The following is a 12,169-nucleotide window of genomic DNA, read 5'->3' as shown; positions in this document are numbered from 1 at the left end:
CTAGGTTGAGAGCCCTGGTGATGCTTACTGCTCTATAAATGTAGATAAAGTTCCTTGGCCAAATTCAAGGAGCTATATTCGTTGGCATGCATCCCAAATTGCCACATATTCCGTGTATAGTGCACTACTTACGACCAGGGCCAATATGGGCTCTGGTCAAAAGTAGTGCACTATATAGGGAATAGGGTGCTATTTGGTACATACCCTAGGAGTAGTAATTTAATGAGTAGCAGTAGCTCATGACGACTCCAGTATTCTCATTCATTAACTGTTCTTCTCTCTTTGCTGAAGAGGACTAATTGCTATTACATGCCTCAAAAGTTAAAGTAATTTAATATTATCCATTTAATTTCATTATTTGAGGGGGTGAATCACTGCAGGGAAATATGACTCAAAAGTGTGACTGTGAACAAACACCAGGAAAGCGACTCTAGAGAACTGGACCCAAGATAAAAGCAGATAAAAGCTTTATTGAAATGTGTTTTAAAAAAGGTATACCTTCACCAATAACTTCAAAACACAGCCCATTGAACTAGCTATACCTTCACCAATAACTTCAAAGCACAGCCCATTAAACTAGCTATACCTTCACCAATAACTTCAAAGCACAGCCCATTAAACTAGCTATACCTTCACCAATAACTTCAAAACACAGCCCATTGAACTAGCTATACCTTCACCAATAACTTCAAAGCACAGCCCATTAAACTAGCTATACCTTCACCAATAAATTCAAACACAGCCCATTAAACTAGCTATACCTTCACCAATAACTTCAAAACACAGCCCATTGAACTAGCTATACCTTCACCAATAACTTTAAAAACACAGCCCATTGAACTAGCTATACCTTCACCAATAACTTCAAAACAGCCCATTAAACTAGCTATACCTTCACCAATAACTTCACACACAGCCCATTAAACTAGCTATATCTTCACCAATCATTTCAAAACACAGCCCATTAAACTATCTACTGTATACCATCAACATTATCTTCAAACAGAAGAAAATGGAAAAGTGAAAGAGTTGTTTTGAGTGACTAGCTGAAACACAGCACAATGTTAGAACTTTAAGACATTCGCTGACCCTTCCTGGTAGTCTAGCACTCTGAATTCCCTCCCAAAAGGACTGTTATTTAAGAAACAATTAGGGGCATACACAAAGCAATTTACAGGCAGTCTTACTCCACCGGCCCCGCCCTACCGAATGGGACTCTCAGGGGTGATTTATCATACTGTCTCCTACACCAGCAACATAATTAATAGGACCATGGACTTCTAATTCCACCCACTTGCACAGCCTACTGGATTTCACTTGGTTTATGACGGACAACGGCGAGTTTGCATTTTCATCAGTTCGTTCGCTCGTTATTTATGCCGATGACCAATTTCAACGGCTCGCATATCATCTAACTCACGACTAATCAAAGAGAATTAGGGTTCACTGCAGTATGTAGAAGTCACTCATTTATCCTGGGAACAATGAGGTTGGACACAGAACATCAGCACAGTTGGATTTCGATCCCAGGGTTAGAAAGCACGGTGACTTCTGAGCACATTGAGATCATTCTGCTTTCGTAGCTAGCCACTAAACATGCACTGTGGTGGAGTTAATAAGTTGAATGCCTACAAACAAAAGGCAATGTTTAATTGACCCACGGCACAATAATAGGATTTAGATAGTGATAATAACTAGGAGGACATATCATCCATCCCGTCTTGTACTATGCTTCCAGTTGTCAGAGCAATGTGTATGTAAGGAAGTTAGATTTTGATCTTGAATCTTTTCGAGCACCACTCAAACATGATATACCAACCCAGGCTATTGTGAGTTTACCCTTTCTGCTCCTCTGCATCCTGTTAGAGAGAAACCATCCAGAAAACTAAACTGTAATCCACATTATTCAGCATAATCACTTAGGAAAGTCTTCCATTTCTAAGTGGCAGCCCAAATACCCAGCATCCCATTTCACTCTCCATAACCTGTGACGCTTCATATGCTCTGATCAACAGTATTGTACTTTATGATTAACAACCTTGCTTTATTTCACGTGTCTCTAGGATGGTAAAGCACATAGAGGACAACTGGACCGGAAACAAACAGTCCCTCTTAGGTGCAAGTCTCGAACAATAAGAATTAATTATTGGCCTGCATGCTGAAAGTAATGGCTCCTGAAACGCCGTATAGATTAATGGCATGCATTCCTACCAACCCAGATACATTGGGTCATACTGTAACTCTGTTGGTTAAAAGAAATACACCTGTTCCAAATGTTACGAACCTACAAACGCTATTCTGAAGGTTAAATTGTGTATTACTATAAAACAAATTGAGATGGAGAAAACGGCAGGCAGTGGAGCATTATTTAACGTCCTAGCCGAGCAATGTTACAACAGGGTAGGATTAAAAAATTCAATAAACCTCAGCGAGTCAGAGAGAAATGGTTCCCTGTAAATGATGCAGTAAAACAACGAGTCGCTCCGCAGCACATACAGTAGTTAGAAAGCTCCACATAAGTCATTTTAATGCTACAGCAAATTTCCCAAGACAGGAGTATCTACTATTTACAACCACAGATTTAATTTCACCTTCAGAGTTGCATTTGTAGGTGACTGCAATGCAGTACTAATTTATTTTCCACATTTGCAAAATAACTAATGATAATCTTACATAGGATTTACTGTACTTTTCTAAAAACCCAAAGATGCTTTACAACAATGCAGAAATAAGGTCAAAGAAATGACAAATAGCAACAAAATCACTGGGAAAATGTAGATTAGAAGATTCTTCACAGCGGACTAACTAAATCTCCATCCTTAGTGTGTTTAACTAGTCAACGAAACAGATGAGGTGTTTCCGTGGCGACTTTAAACACAGTGTTCCTCAGTAACAGTCAGGCAGCTCAGTAAGGGACCTACCACTTTAAACACAGTGTTCCTCAGTAACAGTCAGGCAGCTCAGTAAGGGACATACCACTTTAAACACAGTGTTCCTCAGTAACAGTCAGGCAGCTCAGGAAGGGACCTACCACTTTAAACACAGTGTTCCTCAGTAACAGTCAGACAGCTCAGGAAGGGACCTCCACTTTAAACACAGTGTTCCTCAGTAACAGTCAGACAGCTCAGGAAGGGACCTCCACTTTAAACACAGTGTTCCTCAGTAACAGTCAGACAGCTCAGTAAGGGACCTCGACTTTAAACACAGTGTTCCTCAGTAACAGTCAGACAGCTCAGTAAGGGACCTCCACTTTAAACACAGTGTTCCTCAGTAACAGTCAGGCAGCTCAGGAAGGGACCTACCACTTTAAACACAGTGTTCCTCAGTAACAGTCAGGCAGCTCAGTAAGGGACATACCACTTTAAACACAGTGTTCCTCAGTAACAGTCAGACAGCTCAGGAAGGGACCTCCACTTTAAACAGTGTTCCTCAGTAACAGTCAGACAGCTCAGGAAGGGACATACCACTTTAAACACAGTGTTCCTCAGTAACAGTCAGACAGCTCAGGAAGGGACATACCACTTTAAACACAGTGTTCCTCAGTAACAGTCAGACAGCTCAGGAAGGAACCTACCACTTTAAACACAGTGTTCCTCAGTAACAGTCAGACAGCTCAGGAAGGGACCTATCACTTTAAACACAGTGTTCCTCAGTAACAGTCAGACAGCTCAGGAAGGGACCTACCACTTTAAACACAGTGTTCCTCAGTAACAGTCAGACAGCTCAGGAAGGAACCTACCACTTTAAACACAGTGTTCCCCAGTAACAGTCAGACAGCTCAGGAAGGGACATACCACTTTAAACACAGTGTTCCTCAGTAACAGTCAGATAGCTCAGGAAGGAACCTACCACTTTAAACACAGTGTTCCTCAGTAACAGTCAGGCAGCTCAGTAAGGGACCTACCACTTTAAACACAGTGTTCCTCAGTAACAGTCAGGCAGCTCAGTAAGGGACATACCACTTTAAACATAGTGTTCTTCATTTTTTAAATACTTTACCTTTATTTAACCAGGCAAGTCAGTTAAGAACAAATTCTTATTTTCAATGATGTTCTAGGAACAGTGAGTTAACTGCCTTGTTCAGGGGCAGAACAACAGATGTATACCTTGTCAGCTCGGGGATTCAATCTTGCAACCTTTTGGTTACTAGTCCAACACTCTAACCACTAGGCTACCTGCCACCCCAGTGTTCCTCATTAACAGTCAGGCAGCTCAATAAGGGACATACCACCAGACAATGTATTAGTTTCAAATGGCAGCTTACTCCTTACACATAGTGCACTACTTTAGACCAGGGCCCATAGTGCTGTGCACTATATAGGGAACAAGGCGCCATTTGAGATGCAACCAATAAGATGAAGGGGACCGCCATCGGCTAACTCGATCCTCTCGGCTTAGAAAGTTTATCATTTTGCCCAGAGGGTAATGAGATGCACAATTTACACAGGTCTGTCAATAAGCCTGTCTATAGAGGGACACTTGGCATCTATTGTCCCCCAGAATCAATGCCATTTTTCAGCTATGAATCCCCGGGAAATGATAGCTTTCAGATAAATGGTGGAAAGAGAAACATGAGCCTTCTTGTGGAGAGATAGATAGATGTAGAGCAGCTCAATTTTCCCCTCTCCTCCACCACACTCCTCCTAACAGCTCTGGTGTGCATCCCAAATGGCGCCCTATTCCCTATTTAGTGCACTACTTTTGACCAGGGCCAATAGGGCTCTGTTCAAAAGTAATGCACTATGTAGGGAAAAGGGTGCCATTTGGGACGCAACCTGCTCTCTGCAGCTCAGCGGTTCTTCTCTGCTCAATTGGGGGAAGTCACGGGATATTACAGGAGAATACCTCTGTAACAAGACTGACTCAGACATGACAGCAGAGCAGGCCAAGAGCTACCTGGGAGAAAAGGCTGAACATCTATATCAATATCATATATATATATATTTTTTTTACTGACCCTTAATGACGATATTAAACAGGGAAGTGGATGACAGTGGATTTAGTAAATTAGACCTACGTGGAGCTTGAATATGTCTGCCAGGATCCAGCAGTATAAAGGGTCACAATACTCTTGGAAGGGTGATCGGACAGTGAGTGGTAGGAGGAGCTCCACTGGATTGGACATAGTGACTGGTGGGAGGAGCTCCACTGGATTGGACATAGTGACTGGTGGGAGGAGCTCCACTGGATTGGACATAGTGACGGGTAGGAGGAGCTCCACTGGATTGGACATAGTGACTGGTGGGAGGAGCTCCACTGGATTGGACATAGTGACTGGTGGGAGGAGCTCCACTGGATTGGACATAGTGACTGGTGGGAGGAGCTCCACTGGATTGGACATAGTGACTGGTGGGAGGAGCTCCACTGGATTGGACATAGTGACTGGTGGGAGGAGCTATAGGAGGAGGGGCTCATTGTAATGGCTGGAATGGAATGAATGGAACAGAGTCAAACGTGGTTTCTATATGTTTGATACCGTTCCATTCATTGGACATAGTGACTTGCTAAATTGACATTAGAGCTAATGACATGATGACACAACACAGGGGTTTGAGAGTCAGGCAGCGGTATGAGGTAGCCTAATGGATAGAGTGTTAGGCCAGTGACCCAAAGGTTGCTGTGATCGAATCCCCGAGCTGACAAAGTAAAAATCTGTTGTTCTGCCCCTGAGCAAGGCAGTTAACCCACTGTTCCCCGGGCCCTGAGTGAAGGCAGTTAACCCACTGTTCCCCGGGCCCTGAGCAAGGCAGTTAACCCACTGTGCCTCGGGCGCTGAAGACGTGGATGTAGATTAAGGCAGCCCCCCGCACCTCTCTGATTCAGAGGGGTTGGTTACATGTGGAAGATGCATTCGGTTGTACAAATGACTAGGTATCCCCTTTCCCTGTGACAGTCAGGAAAGGAAGTTCATGAATCTAGAGGAGCCTTACTTAATCCCATGCTAGTATCCATGCACACAATCCCTCTATTTGTTTCCACTGGGCTGCTGCAGCTTGTAAAAATAAAATAATTTACACAAATCAATCACTCAAGTAATCTGCCAGCAGCCACTGGCAGCCTGTCTTTACGACTTCACTTTAAAGGCTGCTAACAGCCTCACCTGATTACATGCTGTGGCTCCATAACCTTTCATTTGAAGAATGATTGTCACTGATTGACATGTACTTTGTCGCAGGTTAGCATTTTTCGCCATGAATCGTGTTCTGGAGGCTGCTCTGCAGAGTTTTCACTAGCTGGCACAGCCACAAAGTCATAAAATCTGATTTTAAACCTAACCTTAACCACACTGCCAACCCCAATGCCTAACCGTAACCTTAAATTAAGGCCTATCTAATTGGCCTATCTAAAGGGAAATCACCCAGTTCTGCTTCCAAAACAAGACTAATGACAATCAACATTAACAAGCTACTTTTTCTCCCCAGGTCGGTTCGAGATTAAGAATTTTGGCATTAAGATTTTGTTGTGCAGAGTTGAGGTGGTGTGGACTGCTGGTGAGTAAGGTAATGAATGGTACAACAGCAGGTAAGGACTGACTCCTGGGGGCAAAACAAAAAACCTGGGGCTTGAGGGGAGGTCAGGAGAGGGCCTCAACAAGTGTACACTTTTACGAGCTAGCTATCATCAAAGAACATCTGTTTGTTGTTCCTCAGGCACCCTCCCTCCTAGCCTCACCTTGACCCACACTACTTTCCATTGTATGTGGATGTTATGACTAAAAGTAAACAGCTACTGAGAAGGGAGTAAAGCGGCCCTTTGTGTTGAGGAGGGCGTTGGTCTTCCCTTTCTTCCCTCAGTACTGCTGTGAGGGAGGATATCCCCCTTAGACAGCCGCCCGCTCGCACACAGACACTTACTTCCCCCTTCTTCCCCAGCTCCTCAGGACTAATGACATGCCTGCTCAGTCCCAAATGGCACCCTATTCCCTACATAGTGTACTACTTTTGACCAGGTATTGCACTATATAGTAGGGGTGTTACGATACCAGAGATACTACGATACCAGAGGTACTACTAATACCAGTGATACTACTAATACCAGTGATACTACGATACCAGTGATACTACAATACCAGAGATACTACGATACCAGAGATACTACGATAGCAGAGATACTGCGATACCAGTGATACCAGTTATACTACGATACCAGTGATACTACAATACCAGAGATACTACGATACCAGTGATACTATGATACCAGTGATACTATGATACCAGTGATACTATGATACCAGTGATACTACGATACCAGAGATACTACGATACCAGAGATACTACGATAGCAGAGATAATGCGATACCAGTGATACCAGTTATACTACGATACCAGTGATACTACAATACCAGAGATACTACGATACCAGTGATACTATGATACCAGTGATACTATGATACCAGTGATACTATGATACCAGAGATAATACGATACCAGTGATAATAACATACCAGTGATACTATGATACCAGTGATACTACGCTACCAGAGATACTACGATACCAGAGATACTACGATACCAGTTATACTACGATACCAGTGATACTACAATACCAGAGATACTACGATACCAGTGATACTATGATACCAGTGATACTATGATACCAGTGATACTATGATACCAGAGATACTACGATACCAGTGATAATAAGATACCAGTGATACTATGATACCAGTGATGCTATGATACCAGTGATGCTACGATACCAGTGATACTACGATACCAGTGATTCTACGATACCAGTGATACTACAACACCAGAGGTACTATAATTCCAGAGATACAATGATACCAGTGGTACTACGATGCCAGTGATAAAATGATACTACGAAACCAGAGGTACTACGATACCAGTGATACTACGATACCAGAGATACTGTGATACCAGCATAACTACAATACCAGAGATACTACGATACCAGAGATACTACGATAGCAGAGATAATGCGATACCAGTGATACCAGTTATACTACGATACCAGTGATACTACGATACCAGAGATACTGTGATACCAGCATAACTACAATACCAGAGATACTACGATACCAGAGATACTACGATAGCAGAGATAATGCGATACCAGTGATACCAGTTATACTACGATACCAGTGATACTACAATACCAGAGATACTACGATACCAGTGATACTATGATACCAGTGATACTATGATACCAGAGATACTACGATACCAGTGATAATAACATACCAGTGATACTATGATACCAGTGATACTATGATACCAGTGATACTACGATACCAGAGATACTACGATAGCAGAGATAATACGATACCAGTGATAATAACATACCAGTGATACTATGATACCAGTGATACTACGATACCAGAGATACTACGATACCAGAGATACTACGATACCAGTTATACTACGATACCAGTGATACTACAATACCAGAGATACTACGATACCAGTGATACTATGATACCAGTGATACTATGATACCAGTGATACTATGATACCAGAGATACTACGATACCAGTGATAATAAGATACCAGTGATACTATGATACCAGTGATGCTATGATACCAGTGATGCTACGATACCAGTGATACTACGATACCAGTGATTCTACGATACCAGTGATACTACAACACCAGAGGTACTATGATTCCAGAGATACAATGATACCAGTGGTACTACGATGCCAGTGATAAAATGATACTACGAAACCAGAGGTACTACGATACCAGTGATACTACGATACCAGAGATACTGTGATACCAGCATAACTACAATACCAGAGATACTACGATACCAGAGATACTACGATAGCAGAGATAATGCGATACCAGTGATACCAGTTATACTACGATACCAGTGATACTACGATACCAGAGATACTGTGATACCAGCATAACTACAATACCAGAGATACTACGATACCAGAGATACTACAATAGCAGAGATAATGCGATACCAGTGATACCAGTTATACTACGATACCAGTGATACTACAATACCAGAGATACTACGATACCAGTGATACTATGATACCAGTGATACTATGATACCAGAGATACTACGATACCAGTGATAATAACATACCAGTGATACTATGATACCAGTGATACTATGATACCAGTGATACTACGATACCAGAGATACTACGATACCAGTTATACTACGATACCAGTGATACTACAATACCAGAGTTACTACGATACCAGTGATACTATGATACCAGTGATACTATGATACCAGAGATACTACGATACCAGTGATAATAAGATACCAGTGATACTATGATACCAGTGATGCTATGATACCAGTGATGCTACGATACCAGTGATACTACAATACCAGTGATTCTACGATACCAGTGATACTACAACACCAGAGGTACTATGATTCCAGAGATACAATGATTCCAGTGGTACTACGATGCCAGTGATAAAATGATACTACGAAACCAGAGGTACTACGATACCAGTGATACTACGATACCAGAGATACTGTGATACCAGCATAGCTACGATACCAGAGATACTACGATACAAGAGATACTACGATACCAGAGATACTACGATACCAGTGATACTATGATACTACAATACCAGAGATACTACAATACCAGTGACACTACGATACCAGAGATACTGTGATACCAGCATAACTACGATACCAGAGATACTACGATACCAGAGATACTACGATACCAGTGATACTATGATACTACGATACCAGTGATACTACGATACCAGTGATACTACGATACCAGTGATACTACGATACCAGAGATACTACGATACCAGTGATACTACGATACCAGTGACACTACGATACCAGAGATACTACGATACCAGTGATACTACGATACCAGTGATACTACGATACCAGTGATACTACGATACCAGTGATACTACGATACCAGAGATACTATGATATCACGATACCAGAGATACTACGATACCAGTGATACTATGATACCAGTGATACTACAATACCAGTGATACATGATACTACGATACCAGAGGTACTACGATACCAGAGATACTACGAGACCAGTGATACTACGATACCAGTGATACTACGATACCACGATACCAGAGGTACTACGATACCAGAGATACTACGATACCAGTGATACTATGATACCAGTGATACTACGATACCAGTGATGCTATGATACCAGAGATACTACGATACCAGTTATACTACGATACCAGTGACACTACGATACCAGTGATACTATGTACTACGATACCAGAGATACTATGATACCAGTGATACTACGATACCAGTGATACTATGATACTGCGATACCAGTGATACGATGATACTACGATACCAGTGATTCTACGATACCAGAGATACTATGATACCAGTGATACTATGATACTATGATACCAGTGATTCTACGATACCAGTGATACTATGATACCAGTGATACTATGATACTACGATACCAGTGATTCTACGATACCAGAGATACTATGATACCAGTGATACTATGATAATACGATACCAGTGATACTATGATACCAGTGATTCTACGATACCAGAGATACTACGATACCAGTGATACTATGATACCAGTGATACTACAATACCAGTGATACATGATACTACGATACCAGAGGTACTACGATACCAGAGATACTACGAGACCAGTGATACTACGATACCAGTGATACTACGATACCACGATACCAGAGGTACTACGATACCAGAGATACTACGATACCAGTGATACTATGATACCAGTGATACTACGATACCAGTGATGCTATGATACCAGAGATACTACGATACCAGTTATACTACGATACCAGTGACACTACGATACCAGTGATACTATGTACTACGATACCAGAGATACTATGATACCAGTGATACTACGATACCAGTGATACTATGATACTGCGATACCAGTGATACGATGATACTACGATACCAGTGATTCTACGATACCAGAGATACTATGATACCAGTGATACTATGATACTATGATACCAGTGATTCTACGATACCAGTGATACTATGATACTACGATACCAGTGATTCTACGATACCAGAGATACTATGATACCAGTGATACTATGATAATACGATACCAGTGATACTATGATACCAGTGATTCTACGATACCAGAGATACTACAATAGCAGATTTTCCTTGGCAAGAAGGAAAACACAAATTAGACTGTTTGGTCCTTTAAAACCTTCCGTATGTAGGCTCCCTGTTTAAACAAAGTTTCATACAATAAAAACCTACTGTATGTAGGCTCCCTGTTTAAATAAAGTTTAATACAATAAAAACCTACTGTATGTAGGCTCCCTGTTTAAATAAAGTTTAATACAATAAAAACCTACTGTCTGTAGGCTCCCTGTTTAAATAAAGTTTAATACAATAAAAACCTACTGTATGTAGGCTCCCTGTTTAAATAAAGTTTCATAAAAGATAACATACTGTATGTAGGCTCCTTGTTTAAATAAAGTTTCATAAAATTAAACATACGTAGGCTCCTTGTTTAAATAAAGGTTAATACAACATAACATATAACATTTAGTGTGATATAGCTTGGGAAATAAACATGTGATTCTGGGTGACAACATCAAGCTGTTTGTTTCGAACATTATTACTGTTTTCCTCAGGAAATGTACTCATGTTCTGTTTCCTTGCCTAGATACCTCGGAGTATCGTGATACTAGTATCGCGACAAGCCTACTACAGTATATAGGGATGAGGGTGCCGTTCGGGACAAGGTCATCTTAAAGTGGTTGCATCTGCGGATTATATCAGATATTCCTTTACAATCGTAGCAGTGGAATCTTGCATCTCAAATGGTTCCCTATACGCCAAGTAGTGAACACTATATAGGGAATAGGGTGCCGTTTGGGACAATAGCTGTCGGTTCGGAGTCGTTCAATGGTTCCTGGCAGAGAAGCAACCTGATACAGACGAGATGGCTAGCTGCCTCCTTGTCTTCTCCTCTCCCCATGGTGTACTATCGACTGCAATATACACTGATCAAAAATATGAACGCAACATGCAACAAGTTCAAATATTTTACTGAGTTACAGTTCATATAAGGAAATCAGTCACTTGAAATAAATAAATTAGGCCCTAATCTATGGATTTCACATGACTGATCACAGATACTTAAAAAAAAGCTTCCCTGAGACGGTGTCTGACAATTTGTGCATAAATTATA

This window comes from Salvelinus namaycush, chromosome 35, assembly GCF_016432855.1.
Source record: "Salvelinus namaycush isolate Seneca chromosome 35, SaNama_1.0, whole genome shotgun sequence".
Lineage (NCBI taxonomy): Eukaryota > Metazoa > Chordata > Actinopteri > Salmoniformes > Salmonidae > Salvelinus > Salvelinus namaycush.
The sequence above is the reverse complement of the archived record's forward strand: the minus strand, read 5'-3'. Positions refer to the sequence as shown.